Raw genomic sequence first — 20,805 nt, forward strand, 5'->3', positions numbered from 1 at the left:
CCCATTTTTGTTGTTCCTTCCATTCTTCCTATTATAGTCATGCATCTCTTCCCTATTTTCTTCAATACCATCACCTACAACATTCTGGTCCACTTTCAAAATATTCCAAGGCATTCGATATGGTTGATCACCAACTTTTAATCCACACCCTGCAAACATTCTGTCTAGATACTGGAGCCCTCCAATAGTTTCAATCCTACCTGAATGGTCGATAGCAGGCTGTCCTCTGGCAGAACAAACTCTCTAACCTTCTACCTAACACCCTTGGAGTACCACAAGGCTCTAAACTAGGGCCCTTGCTGTTCTCCATCTTCATTAACAACCTTTATACTGTCATCCCAAAAGTCAGCTGTATCCAATATGCTGATGTCTCTACTCTGATTTGCTCAGCCACATCTCCAGTAGAGTTATGGTCAGCTACCCAGACCACCTTTAATACAATAGAAAACTGGCTTTCTGAACATCGTCTGATCCTAAATCCCTAAAAAACTAAAATGCTATTTTCACCAACACGTAGGTCTACCGCTTTCACCTTTACCATAAAATCAAATGATGGCACAATAATCTCCTCTGACTCATCTACAAAACTATTAGGTGTCATCATAGACAATAATCTAAAATTTGACCTACATGTTAACCAAACTATCAAAACCACCAATAAAAAACTAGGGTCACTTTACAGAATAAAAGCCTTCCTAACCCCTCCAGCTAAAATTGCCATAGCTCGCGCTCACCTTCTTTCAACCCTTCTGTATGCATCCCCTCTACTCTCGAATTTAAACAAGACTGTCCTTAACAAACTCTCAATTTGCTACAACCACATTGCCAGGTTTGCCACTGGGCTGCCTTTTAGGACACATCGTTGCATCAATCTAAATCAGCTTGAGTGGCTTGAACTACCCAGCCTAATCCAGCATAACCAACCGATTATGGCCTATAAAATCCTCTATAATCCAGACAATACTCCTGCACTTAAAAATATTATCACCCCCTATAACAATCCTAGACCACTTCGATCCTCTAACAAACTACTAATTCAGATTAGCAAAATTAATAATGCAGCCGGTGATTCTCTCTTTGCAAACTCTGTAAGTAGATCCTGGAACTCTCTTCCAGCTGATATTACCTTACTTTCCACCTTTGGTCAATTTAAAACTAGACTCAAACAACATTTGTCACTTAACTGGCTATGTCAATGTATCAAGCCTGGCTAACTCTGTCTAGAATGTGTAAAAATCTGTTAACAGTTTACTGAATAATTTAATTTAATCCTGACTTGTGCTCAGGATTAACTGTAACCTGTGGAACTTGTTTAACTTGCTTACTTATGTAATCTCTGCAAATATTCCGTTTGTAATATGTAATGCTGGTACTATGTAATGTTGTATCTGCTTACCCTTGGAGCTTTTCTCCCCGGGCCTCCGCTGAAAATGGACATGCATCCAGTCGGACTATCCCGGTCAACAAATGTAAAATAAAAATAAAATAAAATAAAATAAAACTGTTATCCCATCTATAAGCCTGATTATTTTTGTATTGTTCTAAATCCCTCTTTATTTTTCTACATTTTCTATCAAACTGCTTTTTAGTATTGTTTTCAACCCATGTATACTGTGTATTGTAAAGCATTTCATGTTCATCATATAGTATATCATGGGTAATAATAAGTAAACCCAAAATTGTCAAACATTTTCGTACATTCAATTAAATTAATATCATTCATTTCCACCCCCATGGGCTGCTTGAAAAACTTAAGGCCCATTGGTACTATTTCCAAATCTAAACATTTAAATAAATATTATTGAGTTGAATGCTTTTTACAGTCTTTAATTTCTTCCCAAACTCGTAATTATAGTCTTTAAGAGTCTTATCTTTGTTATGGTTTACATCCGCATCATCATTCATTTTCCTCTTACTCTCATTACCATTGACAATCCACTTAATTCCATCAGTAAAACAATTAAATATTTAAAGTGTTCAGTGCTCAAATTATTTTCTTCCTATTACTACGCATTCTATTATGAGCTCTTTCATTACAGTGTACTTTAAAACAATACCTTTCTTCTAAAACATAATTTGAGCACTGAGCACTTTAAATATTTAATTGTTTTACTGATGTAATTAAGTGGATTGTTAGGATTGGGTAGGAGTATGTATAAAATCAAGTATTCAACAAGTGGAAGTGTTCTGAAGAAGTCTACTTTGAGGTAGATGAAACCGCTAAACCTTATATACATTCATTCCTTTGGTTTATTTTTAAAAAATAAAAAGTGTTTTACAAAGAACTGTGGAGCAGCAAGTGAATCCTTACACTTAGTGTAACGAACGGAGAGTGGGCGTTTTGTTTTACTATGTGGACTTTCGCTTACAGTGATTTTTTTTTACTAGTTTTGGGCAAGTGTTTACTTGACCTGGGAAAAACTTAGTTGTTCGGGATTTTAATTTTCATTATTTTCATCTCGTGAAAATAACATTCAGGATTTTGGTCTTTCAGGATTTGAAAGGTGACACACACACACACACACACACACACACACACACACACACACACACACACACACACACACACACACACACACACACACACACACACACCTTATGATTGGGGTTTATCCCTTCCACAGAATCTCTGACCACAGAGCTATAACCCTTCCACAGAAACTCTGACCACAATGCTATAACCCAATCTGGTAAACACTTGAGAGGTTCAACAAGAAAGCCTACCCTAAAAACAATATTTGTGTTAATAAAAACAGCTACAATACATGAATTCTTTGCTCTAGCTCTAAAATAAAAAATGTCATACTCAGAAATTTATTTCTACACTTGAAATACAGACTCAAAGGAAAACATCCACTACTACAAGTATTTATTTCTAGAGTGATTCCAAAAATAGGGCTGCATCTTTCCAATGGTGTCGAGTCACATTAACTCCTATAATAAGCCCATGGACAGCGGCTGCCATCCGCAGAGCTTACTAGGCAAATAGGGAACAGAAGAAGATTGCAAGGCCTTTCTTTCATATCACACAAAAAATACAAATATATACTCACACACACAATAGGGACAATTTATTTTCTAATACAGCTACTGCATATTTTTTGGGATGCTAGACGAAACTGGAGTACACAAAGAAAACCCATGTTAACACAGAGAGGATACACAGGCTCCACATAGAAGGGACCCCAGACCAGAACCAAAATGGAGAATATCTTTCTCTGGGATGACAGTACTACTCACTGTTTCAAGCATAGGTAGCCTTTAATTATTGAAATTGGCTAGAATGCAAGGAGATTATCATTTTAGAAACATTAACTTTATGTCCCAATAACTCCACAAAACCTTTCAAAAATTTAAACAGAACAGAACAGATGTGTTTTGCTGTGGTTGACAGATGCATAAAATCAGAAAACAGAGCTGTTTTTCACCTGCACCTATTCCCAGACACTACCATGCAAGGCCAGCTCCATAATCACAATAGTCTGAGGTTCTAAATATAGGACAAACAAAAGGCGTGACAAACTCCTCTGACTGTTTAGCCAAAATCTTGACCTGTCCTCTTGAGCCATTACATAGATAACACAATGCAGTTCTAAATTTCTGAGGAAAATTCATGTTTCCTCAAATATTTAATAAATAATCCCAAGTATCCCTATTTAATGCTTTTCTTCCAGGTCAAGTCTAAATACTGTTAACAGGATTTCTGCATAGCTGCACACCCTGAATGATCATCAATATTCTTATGTTATCAAAGGTCTACTGCCATTCAAAATATCTACACTAATCAAAATCAATTAAACGTGTCAGTATTTTTCTCAGTAAATAATAGCTTGTAGTCTGGACAGAATATTGACATGGACCTGTAGTAGGACAACAGAATTAAATCTTCATCATCTTTTGAGATTGCAGCAATTACTGTATAATGTCAAGATGGTGGAGGTGTCTCCCTCCTTTAAGATTTTGTTCAAAGATGCTTGGCTCTCAGTTTCCACATATCTACGGATGTCCTATCTAACCCCAAAATGTTTTCCAACACTTGAGCCTTCAGGACCTCTCTTAATTCTTCCAATGTAAATGAAGCAATCAATTGAATTGCCTGATCTTCACCTAGTCTAACTATTTTAAGGGTTCCAAGTGTGTTTATCTACTTGCTGAGATGTGTTGAATGCAGAAGGCTCTGGTATGTATACAGCCTCATAGGATTCTTGAACAATCCTATGTATTTCTTTTATGGGGCTAACCCCTTCAAGCTTTTGATTTGATCCCTGGTTTTAAAAATTGCTCTTTCATTGTATGACTGTAAGGATTTCACAGCTTTATTCATATTTGCAAACTATATACTTTTACTGCTTTTCTGGTGCACTAAATGCTAATCAATAAAACATTAACAGTCCACCTTGATCTTTTTTATCTGTTCCCTTTCTTTGGTTGTGAAAAAAAATATGTTAGACTACAATTCCCTGATAACCCAGCTTCTTTTCCTAAGTTTATCCCACACCTTCTTCTTAAACCTTCCTTTGCACACATCCCATCCTTCCTCTGTTATTTCTGCCAATGAGCTTAGATGAGAATTTAATATTTCCTTCACCGGTTTATCAAACTTCATATCTGACATCATACAATTAGGGAAATAATACTTTACTACATTCTTTTCTTGTACAATATTCAATGCTGTTCTAATGGGGTATGATCAGAAAAAAAAAGTCAATGGTCCTATTTAAAACAATCTTTTATCATATGCACATGCTCAGCAAACAACTGAATCATATCAATTCTGGCCCACAACCAGTAGTTACATGAGTCGAATGCAAACCTGTAGTTGTTTCAATTGCTCAACTCAGTGTCATGTATCCTAGAAGCCTACAATCCTGTCATAATGAATGAAAAATTTTCAACTACTGAGAGTTTTCTTTGCTTCAGGTCTGAGTCAACACTCCTTTCCCTGCTAGTTAATTTCCAGTCACCTGAGAACTTTAACCCCCCCCCCCTTGAAAATAACATTATCTGAGACATAATCTTTGTGAGATATCTTACATCAGTCCTAGGTAGCATGTAAACTGATATCAAGGTGATACGTACACCCTGGAACAACAAGGGGGGGGGGTAACTAAGTCCACTTCAAGTATAAATGTGGGTCTCTACCTAGCATCATAACAACTCCTTTTCTCAGAGCTTCTCAAAACATTACAGCTATCATCTACCTCATAGCCATATGTCTTCAATTTAGAATACTCCAACCCATTTAAATGTGACCTCCTGTAATGCAGTTACTAAGGCACCACTTCCCTTAATCATTATCCATTCTCTTTTGACTAGATTACCGAGTCTATTCACATTCCATCTTAGAACCTGAATTGCTTCCACATTATCACTCTGTTAAGCTGTACAGAATCAGGCCAAGTTAGCGATGCATCCACAAAGGAGACGCATCCACTTTTCACTGTTCATATCATGTCCCTTTAGTGTATGGTTTCAGAAAGGTTTTATTGCAATCAGTCTCATTATTATCTAAATCAAAGGATGTCTTTCCCCCTACAACACAGCTGGCTAGGCATCAACAATACAATTCCTTCTTTCTTCCTTCCTACATAGAACTCTGACTGAAACATGTATGATTTGCCACAATCTCACAAAGAAAATAAACATAATAAAGAATCTTTAAGACTTAGGACAAACAGATATCAGGTTCACCCCCATACATACCTCATCCCCACAAAAATGTTTTAAATTCCACAATTCAAAGTAGAGAATAACATAAAAGTTATGCAAAAGGCTTTAAATTATACTTCCAAGATTGGAGTTTCTTCCTCTATTAAAGCATTGTCTACTTGCCTCCTTATACCGACATTATGCTAGATGCAAACAACTGCCCCTAAGCTCGCCCAACAGTACCACTTAATTATTTAGATGCTACCACCGCTCTTCTTACTTCCATCACGAGTACATCCTACTTAGTTACAGCATTCTTATGCTTAAAAAGCAGAAACGGCACCACATTGATCCTTTTCTTCAGTGCATAAATTTACTCTTCTTCATTCTTATCCCCAGTTGTTGTTTGTGGCTTCATCTTCTTTTTATAGGCCTTGATTTTGCTAGACATTTTGCAGTACCACCAGTGCTCATTCTAGATCCTCAAAGTATTCGTAAATATCATGAGGATCACAGAGTATAGCAGATTAAATTTAAGACATTTGGCTCTGCACACTATTAGGGAGGGAAAAAAACAACTATATTTTATTTTCTACTACAGCTAAGTAGACTCACACATTATGAAACTCCGATTGCCTCATCATCCTTCATAACAATGAGAAAATTCTGTCCAAGAGAACATGGCTCTCACCTTACAATAATATGACTTTGTGACTTTCTCTTCAGCAACTACCAATGAGCCCATTCTATCTTTAGTTCCATATGCAGGATCTCTGATCTGCAGTACTACGCACAGTATTAAATCTACTGAAGTAAAAAGTATCCTTACAGGAAAGATATAAAGCATCTACAACATCAAGCAAGCCCACAGCATGTATATACTAAGCCACCAAATGACTGAATTATAAAATTCTCCACATCCCCCCTTGAACATCCCTATTATTAAAAGCATATTCTATTCACCCATACAGCTTGTGGAACCCTCTTGAAAAAGGCAACAATGAAGCCATAACCTTAAACCTGACACCTAAAACACTATTTATCCAAAATAAAAAGCCTTGGAAGTTGTACAGTTTATCTAATCAAACAATATGATCTTGCCAACAAAATGGCCACCCCCTCATATCAGTACTTTGAAAAGTACAGGCTCTCTCTCCATCCTTGTAGCCTCTCAACAACCATCCAAATTCATTTTCTGCAATGTGTCCATTTCCACTCAGAGCTGTCCGATACATTGTTTCTTTTCCTTGGATTGGTTAATCCATTAATATTCCAATATAAAAGTTATGTAAATTAACACAGTAGTCACTGACGACTTTCCATATAAACAATGCATTCCAAATTTACATCTCATAGTCTACAAATTGTAAGTACAGAGGGACAGCAACCAAAGGATACCAAGCTGGAATTTACATCAAAGCAGAAACAGTGTAATACACCGATTCTAAGCACGCCCTCCCCTCCTCCCAATTATGAGGCATATTAATTGGAAAACAGGTTTTACAGCAGAGAATATTGTGAAAAAATAAAACATAACACATTTTTGCAGCTTTCTTTATCCCTACACTCTGTCAAACATCGGCCCCCTCCTCACCAACTGGTCCATTCATTCCCCTTCACAGGATCAAGAGTCAAGCAGAAGAGGCCGTCATTTTGACAACCATTAGGCTAAGTTCACATTTTTTTTTTGTTTTCTCCCTGGTCCTAACTCCAGGCACACTGCTAAGAGTTGGGGAGTGAAATGCAATGGGCCTTCTGCAGAAGACACCTCTTCACTTCCAAAAGGGGCAGTCCCTCCAGAATGCCCTGTTCCTCCCCTCGAAGTACAAGCAGTGGTCTCCACCAGAGAGGACGCACTGCTCACAGTCTCTCCCAAATGTACGTGAATCCCTCCTAGTTTTACACCTTCTCCCCTGGAGATGTGACTGGGCCATGCCCCTTCACTTTTTCCCAAACCACAATATTTAAACAAACACACCCAACAATAGTCTCAAAACCATATACATCAAAATTCTAACATCAAAAAATGTATACTTTATCCAAAATCTATCTTCTAAGGAACTGGAAACAATCTTATGCTTAAGCACCCTTAGCAAGAACCAACAGTCAGGCATACAAATGATGCATACTAAGAACAACCAGATGGATCAGAGATGCTAGACTATGAGTCAGTCAGTTCCCATCTCACCACACCCATCCATTGTATCAGGTGTGTAATGAACAATAATCTCAAAAGATAACACTGTTAATCCAATTATTTACCCTTTTGGGCAGAGAGTATATACTTGCTACAGTTACTCAAGAAAGGCTCAAAGTTACAACACAACTTAACTAATGATGACAGAGAAAGTAAAATTTGTAGTATAAACTAGTTTAAATGTACCAAGACTCTATCCTCAATGTAGATCTATTTGCAATAAAATGGGATTCAAGGTCTCAACTTGCAAATGATTCTGGTGGTTCCATAAACAGTTCTCAAAAGTAACTGCCAAGATCTCACTAGTAAGGAATTGAAACTATATCACTATCCTTAAGTTCCATGAATTTACAACAACAAATAAAATTGTGCAAAACATTCACTTAATAGAAAAAATAAGCCCATACCCAGGAAAGTCTAAAAAGGGAGCACACCTGCACTCACTATTCACACAGTCCAGATTGATTGCCCAAAAAGCAAACCTACAATCCCTCATGTAAAATATTTATGATTGACACAGTCTTGGCAAGAGAAAGGCTGCTCTACTCCCATCACCATTTTATATCTGAAAACTGGAAAGAGACTGAGTACAGATGTTTTCTCCTTCAGTCCACCTTTCCCTGAACCTTTATTTTCTGTAGGTGATTCCCCCAGAAAACCTCCCTGCATCTCCATCTGCTCTAACATTAACTCCTTCACAAATATCAGTACTTCCTGTGCTTCTGTAAAAGATTCTGGCACCAGAAGTGTCACACATTTTCAAGAAAGCAGGGCACAGAAGTCTGAATCACAACCTCCTCATGTTACCTTCATTTCCTTGTATATGTGATGAACTGTGCTCTTCTCTGTCCTGTAATAGCAGAGTAGTTGCTCTTAATAAATACTTGGTGCTCTGCCACCTTACAAACTTTCCATGGCTTCCAGACTGCTTGCAACATCTGTTCCTTGAGTGCAAAAGTCTGCACTTTAATCAAGATATGGCGAAGTTGTTTCAGGCATGAACAGCCTGTGTTCCCTTTGATGGCGCTTTCTAGTCAATCAGTTCATCTGGCATGGTTATTTCAGTATGCCCAATCTTCTTGATCAAATTACTTGTCCTGAGTCAATTCAGTTATTCACTTCTAGAATTATGACCCATCATTTTAAGTTATGGTTCCTCTAGTCAAACATTATGATTGTATCAGAATGTTCAAAAATCACTTCATCTACCTTGGACCGCCAAGCAAAAGTTTTGTGCAATAAAATCATCAAGAATCTCATTTTCAGGATCAGATCCAGGGAAGCTTTTGAAGCCTCGTCTACAGATGAACAGTCCCTTAAATGGTCAGGTGCCACAGCATGTAAACCTGAGATCAACACATGGCCCAGCACTTCCCTTCTTTGTGTGATTAATGTTTTTCTAGCATATCTATTATGGCTCTAAATATCTCTTGGACAGAGCATCAACACAGAAACAATAACTCTGATAATCTGGCAGGCAGTCTGCCATATAGTCTAAAGGTTACTAAGCACTTTAAATGCTAATATTATGTTAATCTTTTAGAACACAGCCCAGGAATCAACAGTCACTCAGGACAACATACTAGAAGTCTGCCAAAACATGACTTCTGACTATGTAGTCTAGATTTTTTATTTTTTACGTCAAGACTCTGCCTCCTCCCCAATATATCTGCTCTCCAACTATCCCTTTATCCACTCATTATTTGTCTTTACCTCCATCTGTTTTATTATTAACAAAACATTTTTTCACATCTTCTTCTATTTTGCCACATATTCACTTTAACATCCATTCATCCATACTTCACATTATACTTTATATTTCCTTTCCTTATCCCAATTTCTTCTTTGTTACCAATGTTACTCACTACTATGAAAACATATCTATCTGCAAATTCTCTAGTTCAGTTTATACTTCATAATCATTTTCATATCCCTAATGCTATACCACACATCCTCATGTATTACCACAACATTTCCTTACCTTCTGGGTATTCTAAAAGGAATTACCCATCTATGTGCTGAACTCCTTGTGGATGGCACCATATACTCAACTGGAGGTAATAGTCAACCTGCTAACTGACAGATTTGGAGTAAATGTCACCCCCATCCCATCCAGTCATACCCCAAAGTATACCTGCCACCACTCCTCAGCCAATTATCTCAAGAGAACAGGTAATCTCTGCACTCCCCAATGCCAAAAACACGGCATCAATGGGACCAGACAACATCCCAGATTGCCTTTTCAACAACTTAAAACATGCCATAGCAGACCCACTTGGATCCCTGTTTAACCACAGCCTGTGAACTGAAACAGTAACCCCTCTGCACAAAGGTGAACCATATACCAACCCTGGGAATTATAGGCCCATAAGCTTGACTAGCCTCATCTGCAAGGCCATGTAAAGAATCATTATGGACCTTATTAGCAAGGAGGGCTTCCAAGATGGCTGCACATTAAGTAACAGCTTAATTCTAGCTCTCCCAGTGTGAAAACAGAAACACAGCAGAGAAGGCCAGTAGACTTGTGTTCATCTGTAAATTTCAATAATTGGCTAGTAAGTGTACTGCCTGGATGCCAGGAAAAAAGAAATACAGAGGACCTAGAAAAAATAAGCTACAAAAACTGAGGAAGAAATACTGACTGGGGAAAGCTGTGCAGCTGTTCAGTAAAAAGCAATGCAAACTACAGACATGAATTCCAGTAACCTACAGGAAGATGTAAGACAACTGCACACAGACCTTGTTAAAATAAACAAAACACTGACTGAGTATATCAAAACAAACAGAAGGTTGGAAAACATGGAAGAAGCTTTAAACAGATATTCAGATGAGATGATAACACTGCAAACCTGAGAGGCTGAAATGAAGAAAATGCTGGCTGAATATGAGACTGCTCAGGAAGAGAGGTTTCAAAAAAATAATAGAATTAGAGGACAGGGCACGTAGGGAAAACATGAGATTTTCAGCTATACCAGAAAAGCTGGAAGGAAGAGACTGAATTAATTTTATGAAAGCACAAATAAGCAACTGGACTGGTATTCCACAGCAGGAGGTACTAGTTGAAAGAGCACATCGTGTGTATGCTCCAAACCTGGCTCTGAGAAAGCAACCCAGACCTTTAATAATAAAGATTCAATCCTACCATCAGGAGATGATTCTGACAAAATTCTGGCAGAAGGACAACTTACTAAAAGTGGGAAACAGCCGAGTGTTTGTGGAGAATGAATGCTCATTGTAAACCAGGCAGAAAAGGAGCAAATTTATTCCACTACTTAGGGAATATCAAGATGCAGGTATAAGATTCAAATTGCTGTATGCAGCTGTCTTCAAGGTATTCTTCCCTGGAGAGAAGAAGAAAATGTTTTTGATGAAGTACATGCTAAGGAGGAAATACAAGTTTGTCCAACAAAAAGTAAGCTGTGAAACAGGAGATTCTGCTTTTTATTCTTCTGTTAATAAAGACCACAGAGAGACTATACCTGTGAAACATTATCAAACGTTTCAACATAAAATGTTGGTGAGAAGGAAGGGAGGAAAAGAGTTTAATACAAGAATCTAGAGTATGCTGGAAATGAAGCAGAGGCAGGATTTGGGAGATGAAGATGAACAGGAATAAAATCATTAACAATGTGGGCTTACAATGCAATAATTACATTTGTGAAATATGACAAGAAAATCTGGAAATACTGGACTTTTTCAGAATTTGTTGGACTTGTGTGAGACTCTACAGCATATGCCCTAATTCAAGTCATTAATGTTTGGAAAAGTTTTAATTAAAGATTTTTTTCTTAAATACTACTATGTTGTGGCGTGTGGTTTTCTTTGCATGCTATAAAGTTTTCTTAGTTATTTTTAAGTGCAATAGCAAATGTAAACCAGCACTGCTGTTCTTTTTTTACTTTTCTTTCTCCCTTCCCACTTTCTTCTTGTTCAGTTTTAAGAAATGTAGGCACTGTAATGTAAAAGAAAAACCCTGGTTAAAAAAGCATGACAAGAGAAAAATGAATGTGCTTTTTTTTCATTTCTGCGTAGGGGAATGACTGGTTTAAGGACATTAGATTAATCTGGTACCAAATTTTAAGACAGAGCAAGTAAATGAAAAATAATACTGAATATTATGAGGCTTTTTTCTAACAAATACATGTTTTCTTAGTAGCAATTCTGTAGCTGATCTTCATGTTTCCATGGAAACAATCTGATAAAGAGAAACTGGCTGGTTTTCATTTCTCCATGCAGAGAATCTAATAAAGAGAAACAGGTTACAGTCTGGTGCAGAGATACTGGCTGTGGAACAAGAAAGAAAGAAAGAAAAGAGAAAATGGCTAGGACATAATGTTCTCTGAAAGCATTCATGGGTTTTCCCAGCTGGGAGAGCTACAAAGCTAGACAAAACCAATTAGCATTTAGTAGATGCACATACTGCACCATGTGTTTTAGCATGCATAACCTTTCTTTTAGGTTAACTCAAGTCTGTCAGTGTGGCTGTCAGTTTGGGACTTTTGTTTTATTAGGAGGGTATAACTTCAATATTTGAAGATGTACAAAGTTTTGTCTATTAGTATTAAGTTAATAGGTTTTGGGTTTTTTTTTTTTTTTTGTTTGAAGGCTGAAGGCTTTCAATAAAACAAAGTTTTGTAAGATGTGACATAGGCTCAAATGGATATGTCAAGAAACAACTGCATAAAAGTTCAAAATGCCAAACAGTGTATGCATGTAACACAAAAGCTGGAACTAGATATTCAATAAAAAAGCTGGTACGCATAAAAGGTGGGAATAATAACTTTTTAATATAAGGATGCTTTCTGCAATGTCTTTAAATATCAATGGTCTCACAGATAAATGCAAAAAAAGAGTTGTGAACTATATTAAAAATGAAGAGTGCAAATAGCTATGCTACAGGAGACACACTTGGAAAGAAATGAACACGTGAATTTGATAAAGAAAGGTTTTCAGGATGGCTAGTCAGTGGAATACCTGGGACAACGGAAAAGAGGAGTAGTTATATTAATTGCAAGAGGAGCTCCAATAGTGACAGAAGAAGATAAAGATAATAATGGTAGATTTATAATACTAAGGGGCTACTGGCAAGGGAGGAGGAGGATTATACTGGCATGTATTCATATTCCATCTGAAACTGCTATAATGGAGCTTAAGAAAATTCTGGAAGAAATAATCAGCTTTCAGCAAGGAATATTACTTATAGATGGGGGCTGGAATTTGATTTTCAACCTTGAAGATGTGTCTGGGGTGCCCAGAAGGAAAAATATAACAAAAGAGGGCATATTTTTGAAGATATTTATGAAAATATTTGGCATGGAAGATGTGAATTCAGTATTAGGAATTTGGAGTGAATTTACAAATTATTCTGCAAGTTACAAAATCTGAGCTAGGTTAGACTGAGTTTACACTTCACAGGAACATGTGCATTTAATTGAAGGTATTGATATACACCCAATAACTATTTCAGATCATGTGCCAATAATAACTGAAATAAAAATGAAGCACTGGCAATTTCCACCTATCTGTTGAAATGAGAAGAATTTAAGGAACGGGTAGTACGAGATATGGTCAAGAAGTAAAAAGAATTATTTAGAGGGACTGATAAATGTTAAAGTATTGCAAAATAGAGGGAATCACACATAATAAGAACAGGAGCACCTTCAGAATGCTAAACAGAAAATAAGGGATTACCTTGTTAATATGCATAACTTTAGAAAGATTGATGTTAAGCAACTATTTTTTGATAATAAGTCTGGTGCACAAAAACTTCTAGCACAATGACTCAGGCAACAGAAAGTAGAAAGGGATGTCGCCAAGCTTAAGGAGCCTATAACAAAAAAGATAACAAGAGATCCTGTAGAAGTAATAGAAATATTTCAGAAATTCTATGCAAGCCTGTACAAAGCAGGGAAATATGGAAATCAAGAAAAGGTATAAATGGAAATTTTTGTGGAAGAATTAAATATACTATGGTTAGATGTAGATGAGGCTCAATTACTAGCAGTTAGAATATGAAGAGATGAGATAAAAATGGTGATGTATAACAAATCTACAGGAAAGTCCCCATGAATAGATCATATTCCTGTAGGAGTTTAGAAGCTAAGAGGGCAAAAAGTGATAAAGCTCTGAAAGGTTTTGTTTAACAGTATTTTATTCCAACATCCTGTAAGAAAGCAGTGGTAGCTGTAATTCCTAAAATAGGTAAAGATCCATCAGATCCAGATTCATACAGGCCCATTTCAATACTAAACCATGATTATAAAGTGTTTATGTCCATAATGGCTAAAAAATGGCAAAAGTGATAACAAAATTGATAGATATGGATCAATTTTTTTTGTAGAGGGGAGGCAAACATTCGAAAACATTAACAGAACATTGATGATCCACAGGGAAGCAGGATGCAAGAACATATCACTGTTGTTGGTGGGTCTTGATGCAGATACAGCATTTGACAGGGTAAACTGAGACTTTATAAGCAGGGCAATGGAAATATTTGCATTCTCGGATAAAATTATAAAGTTGATTAGTAGGCTGTATGAGGGATCGGAGGCGAAAATGAAAGTGGGTGGATTCCTCTCTGACCATTTCTGCTTGAGCAGAGGAAACAGGCAGGGGTGTCCTCTTTCAACTTTGTTATATGCATTACATTTAGATCCATTGCCAAAGAAAATAAGGGACTCAGAAATTCAGGGATATAATTAGTATGGTACTCAAGAATAGCTGGCTCTGTTTCCAGATGATATTATTTTATACCTGATAAAACCAGAAAAGGACATTACAGTGTTGCGGAACATTTTGCAACAGTTTCAAATTTTTTTAGGGATACAAAATTAATGAAGCTAACACAAAGGCAACAGTGGTAAATTATGCACCCATACACAAACTGGTTCAGCAACATCCATATTTATGGGGACATGATAAAATGAAATATTTAGGAGTATGGATTAAAAATGATTCCAGTATGGCAACTAATGATACATGGGAAGAGACTAAAAACACAAAAACTGAAAAATTAGAAGCACTGTTATATGGATATGGACAGTAAGATACAAGCAGTTAAAATGCTTTTAGTCCCTTTAGTCTTATACACAGGTAGGGCATATTTTCATCAACCACAGGAAAAGTTGTGGGTAGCAGTTAATAAAGAGCTGAAGGATTTTATCAGAGAGGGGAAGATGGCAAGAATCAAGTGGGAAAAGTTGATTCTTCCAATAGAACAAAGTGGATTGGGATTATATGATTTGAAGGGGTATTTCAGAGCTACATAGTTAAGGCACTTATACACAACACAAGTAGAAATCTATAATTCAAAGTGGAAAGTGATGATGATGAAACAGGGGTGTTTCTCATCTTGGTTTACTATTGAAGACGAACAGGCGAGGTAGTTCATATGCTTTATTACACAGAAACACATCAGGATGGATAGCAGCAGTACAAATTATAGCATCATAGGAAGCTACTAGGCTATTGTCTCTGAGGCCCATACAAGCCTAGCCAAGAATTTAGCCCTTGTTCTGACAAGTCAGCACCCGATGCCACTGTCCAGCAGGGACACAAAGCATGGAGGATATCAGTTAATATCCTATTAGTTTTTACCAACAGAGTGCAAAGAAGGTGCATAGATTAGTACTAGGCCATTTTAAGCCTAGCTAGTTACCCTGAGAATCAAACCTTGCAGCTTGTGTTTCTTAGGTAAACACCTTAACCAATTATGCCAACCCCCCCAACATATAAATGAACGAATTAACTGATATACTACACAGATATACATGCTTACATCTCAACAGCTTACTACAAAATGGCAGTTAGGCTCGGATGTGCTCAGTATTTATATACTTGTGCAAGCCCCTAGAAAGCTTCTTAAAGGTATACATACATACTGATCTACATCTTCCCTTTTTAATGAATTGCCCACAATATAAAACATTTGAAAAGAAACATGCAGTTGTACAGACAATAAGAAATAAATACAACGTTCATGTACAAGTTGCCATGTATCTGGAACATAGTCTAGAAATGCGACCTGATCTAATGACAAAGCAATCAGAACTGGTTTAGCAACAGGAATAGTCTTTGGTGAACAACTTGCTTCAGGAGTTTTAGGATTCTTCTCAGGAACACGGATATTTACTGGAACGTCCTTTGGAATTGGAACACTGGATAACTCACTCTGAGATGCAGAGTCTCCCTCACAGGTATGATAATGAAATACAGGCTCAGACACCAGGAAAAAATTTTCCAGTTATGCCTAAATTCTGCTTCCTGCGATTCCACAATGTATGATCTCGGCTCTGGACATGCACTCTTCAGGACACCAATCTGATCAAAACCTTTGGACATCTGCATCCTCACCATAGCCCCTTCTCGTAATGGACGGAGCAGTTTGCCGGTCTTATCATAATAGGACTTCAGTGAAAGCCCACCTGTTGTTCTTGGCATATGGAACCAATAATGTACTATTAAGCGGTAGTGTGGTTCTGGTTTGTCTCGACATAAGTTTCTCTGCAGGTGAACCAAGATGTTTATCATGAGGAACATTTCTGAAATTCAACAAAACATCACTATTGTCTCGTTTCAACTTCTCTAGGAATTGTTTCACACTTTGAACTGCACATTCTGCCAAACCACTTGACTGCGGATACTCAGGGCTACTCATCAGATGAGTAAAGTCCTCCTCATTAGCAAATCGTTTGAACTGCTGGCTTGTAAACCAAGTACCATTGTCAGAAATAGCTTTGTGTGAACTACCATGGACTGCAAAATGACTCTTCATCTTAGTAATGACAGTACTGGACACTAGATTAGGAAGAAGGTCAATCTCGAACAAATTTGAATAACAGTCTACTAACACCAAGTAATGTTGACCATTCCATTTGAAAATGTCTGTAGCTACTGTTGACCAAGTTAGTTCAGGAATCGGGATTAGCTGAAGTGGCTCTTTCTGTTGGATGTGGCTTAGTACTATTTAATACAGAACAAGATAAAAGTACTCTCTCAATGTCCTGTGATATAGAAGGCCAAAATACTAGTCCTCTTGCCCTTCTTTTGGTAGAACCAGTTCTTCGGTGGCCACGACACAAGATAGTAATATACTCTTGTTAAAAGGATTTTGGAACAATCACTTTTGGACCTTTTATGATGATACCACTGTCAAACAAAATCTCAACTCTGTAAGGAAAATAAGGTTGAACTTCTGCTGGTAAGCAAGATTGCTTTGATGGCCATCCTTGACTGATACTGTGGATGGGCTTCTGAAGAACTGGATCTGAGGCTGTGTGCCTTTTAAGCTCATCAAGACATGTGGAAGAAAAATTTCTCACTTCCATGACTTCAAAATCAAGTTTCTCATTTACATGCTGTTCAGTGGCATTTCTGGCCGAGCTGGGTAAAGTATCAGCAAGATAAAGAAGTTTGCCTTTTGTGCAGACAAGACTGAAATGATACTTTTACAATCTGAGCATCAAACGTTGCAATCTGGCAGGAGCTAAATACATAGGCTTTCTCAAAATAGGGACTAGAGGTTGGTGATCTGTTTCAATTTGGACATATTTACCATAAATATAATCATGGAACTTCGAACATGCAAACACAGTTAGCAAGAGTTATCTCCATCTGCGCATACTGCATTTCAGTTTGGGTCAGAGTTCTGGAAGCATAGGCTACCGGTCTACCCTCTTGAAGAATGACTGTACCAAGACCAAACTTCGAAGCATCAGAAGAAAGAGTAACTGGTTTGTGAACATCATAATATCTCAGAGTTGGCAGACTGGCAATTCTCTGTTTCAGGACATCAAATACTCTTTGGTGGTGTTCTAACCATGACCAAGATACATCTTTGCGTGTCAACTCTGAGCAGTGCTGAATGTTGACTCAAGTCTGGAATGAACTTGCCAGGATAGTTAACCATGCCAAGAAAATTGTTGTAGGGCTTGAACATTGTCTGCAGCTCGTATCTCAAGAATTGCGGTTTGCTTTGAAGGATCTGGTTATAAGCCTGAACTGGTAAATAAATGACAAACATAAGTAACTTCTCGTAGCCTGAATTTGCACTTCTGAGACTTCAGCTTAAGATTCACTTCAGGTGCTCTTTTCAGACCTTTCTTGAGGTTTCTGTCATGCTTGGCTTCACCATTACCTCCTACTAGAATATCATCTACTATAATAGCACACAGATACCCAGAGAAAATTTGCTCCATTGCACATTGGCAGAATTTATCCCAAATGGCATTCTCAAAAATCTGTACCTGCCAAAAGGAATACTGAAAGTTGTTAGCAATGAAGATTTTTGATCAAGCAAATTTGACAAAATTAACTCTTTGCATCCAAGACAGAAAAAAAACAGTGGCATTTGGTATGTACACTTTGGATGATGAGATCTTGTCAGTGCTTTGTTCAAATATCGTGGATCAATACATATTTTGATATCATCTGAGATTTTCTTATGAGCAACGATCATGGAAGATACCCATTCAGTTAGTTCTTCAGCTGGACAAAATACACTTTGCTGCACCATTTTATCTAGCTCAGCTTTGATTCTGTTCTGCATAGGTATTGGAACTTTCTGAGCTGGTTGGTAAATGAAGGTATTCCCATTTTCAAACTGTCTATGAGGCCTAACAATGACTGTACGTGCCTTTTGAACACACAAAATTGCAAGTCATAGGCGTTCCCAGCAAAGTAACTTGAAAGCACCACAGAACCTTCAGTATGAATTTTTTTCACCACCATAAGCAACAAGCTTTGCACACTTTGCTAAATGAAGCTTCGCGCCAGCACACACTCTTGCAAATGTTTCTGTTGACACAACATTGCACTTTGAACCGGTGTCATCTTTGAGATTTGTGGGTCTTCCATTTATCCGAACAGTGCAAAATACTTCATTCTTTGCCCATAAATCTACTGCATTAACTGTTTCATTAAGCAGAGACACACCATCAACATAAAAATTAGGGTCACAGCTTTCTAATTGTTTGACTTGTCTCTTAGGGTGTTCCCTTTTAAAAAAAGAATGAGCCTCTTTTGATTCACAAAATCTTTGAAAATGATTCCACTTTTCTCTTTTAGACACACGATTGCCACCACAGTTATGACAGTTGACTATAAGGCTAGGTGAGCATGTACCCTCTCTCTTATGCTTGTTTGCTGACTCACCCTTGTGCTTCACTGAAACTGTGCGCACTCTGAAATTTTCTAGAAAGCTTTGGGGTTTCCCAGTGACTGTTACAGGGCTTACAGTTGCTACCATGTGCTTGGGCCCGTTTCTTTTAACCACATGCTGCATACTATCAACATTAGCTTTAGAAGATACTGGAAGCATGCACTCTCATTTGTAAGCATATTTGTGTGCTTTTCTGTAAGCTCATACATCTGACAAATCTCAATGGCCTTATTCAAAGTTAAATCACTGTCACAAAGCAAAATCTTTCTCACAGCATCATCTTTAATACCACACACAAGTCTGTCTTTTATCAACTCATCCCTTAAACCACCAAATCTGCACGTTTTAGCTTTATTTCCTAAGTCAGTTATATACACTGCAAAAGTTTCACCAGGCTTTTGATTTCTTGTGTAAAATAAGTGCCTTTTCATTGTAATATATGTTTGTGGGTTACACATTTCTTTAAATCTACGTTTTAAGCACTCAGGGTCTTTCCATGACTCAGCCGGTACAACTATATGACTGTTTTCCCCCTCTCCTGCAAATACAGCAGGTGCATACATAAATGAACGCTCTCTTTCTATGGCTTCTGAACAAGCAACATTAAGCAGAATAAATGCCTTTGTATGTATGGTCATCTTTATCAGAAAATGCAGCTTGTATGAAAACATCGTACTCTTGCTCATACACTCTTCAATTCTCTGCATTATTATTATCAAATACAAGTGGAGCTGGTCTACAAAATCCTTCAGCCATGCCAACAAATTATGCCCAAACACACTGAAAAATGGCCCTTGCAATTATATATGAACCACAGCCACTGCTTGTAACAGCATTCAAATGCACAATAAACTCTCTGAAATACTGTACTTTGCAAAATATGCTTTGAAATGGCTGTAGTTTGCAAAATAACTGTACTGTAATACTGCAAAAGCTTGCAAACTCTCTTTACACTTCAGATATCTTGAATAGCTTTTAATGAATGCAAAAAAGTAGCTCATAGTGAAAAAAATGCAGTCATTTTCCTTATTTTACACATTTTATGCAACTCAGATGTCAGTTCAAACATTTTCTGTAGTTATTCGAATATTTTTTCAATGTGTCGCAATTTTGGACATCTTGTTTACTTAGAAATTCGTTAGAGCGTTCAAGTGCTTATATTTTGTGAATAAGAAATTATTTAAGTAACCTTTGATACCCGACATACGATTCTGATCTGTTTTTGCTAGTTATACATGCGGTAGGGATGATCCATTCTAATGTATTTCTCCACCATTAACTGAGTGCCTTCTGGTCCTAATTCTGGATCCCATTCTGACACCATGCCACTTGTCTTGGTTTACTATTGATGATGAACAGGCGGGGTCATTCATTTATATGCTTTATTACACAGAAACACATCAGGATGGATAGCAGTAGTACAGAATATAAACAAACTGATTAACTGGCAGACTACCCAAACATGCATGCTTACATCTCAACAGCTTACTACAAAATGGCACTTAAGCTCACGCATGCTCAGTATTTACACACTTGTGCAAGCCCCTAGACATCTTCAAAAATATGTATACATACATATTTTTTCTATAAGGGGGCAAGCTCAAGAAACAAGGAGAGACTGGGATTTTGGATGTAGATCTTTAAGGAGAATAACAATAATCATACAGAATATTACATTTATAAAGTAGCAGAAAGTATTCTAAGAACCAAGCCAACAAGGGAATGAAGAAAGGAGATTCTGCAGATAGGGATGATTGCAATTAGGGATACAGACAATAAGCAAGAGGGGGCTACAATATAT

The sequence above is a fragment of the Protopterus annectens genome, chromosome 6.part0 (assembly GCF_019279795.1).
Source record: "Protopterus annectens isolate FY-2018-M chromosome 6.part0, PAN1.0, whole genome shotgun sequence".
Classification (NCBI taxonomy): domain Eukaryota; kingdom Metazoa; phylum Chordata; order Ceratodontiformes; family Protopteridae; genus Protopterus; species Protopterus annectens.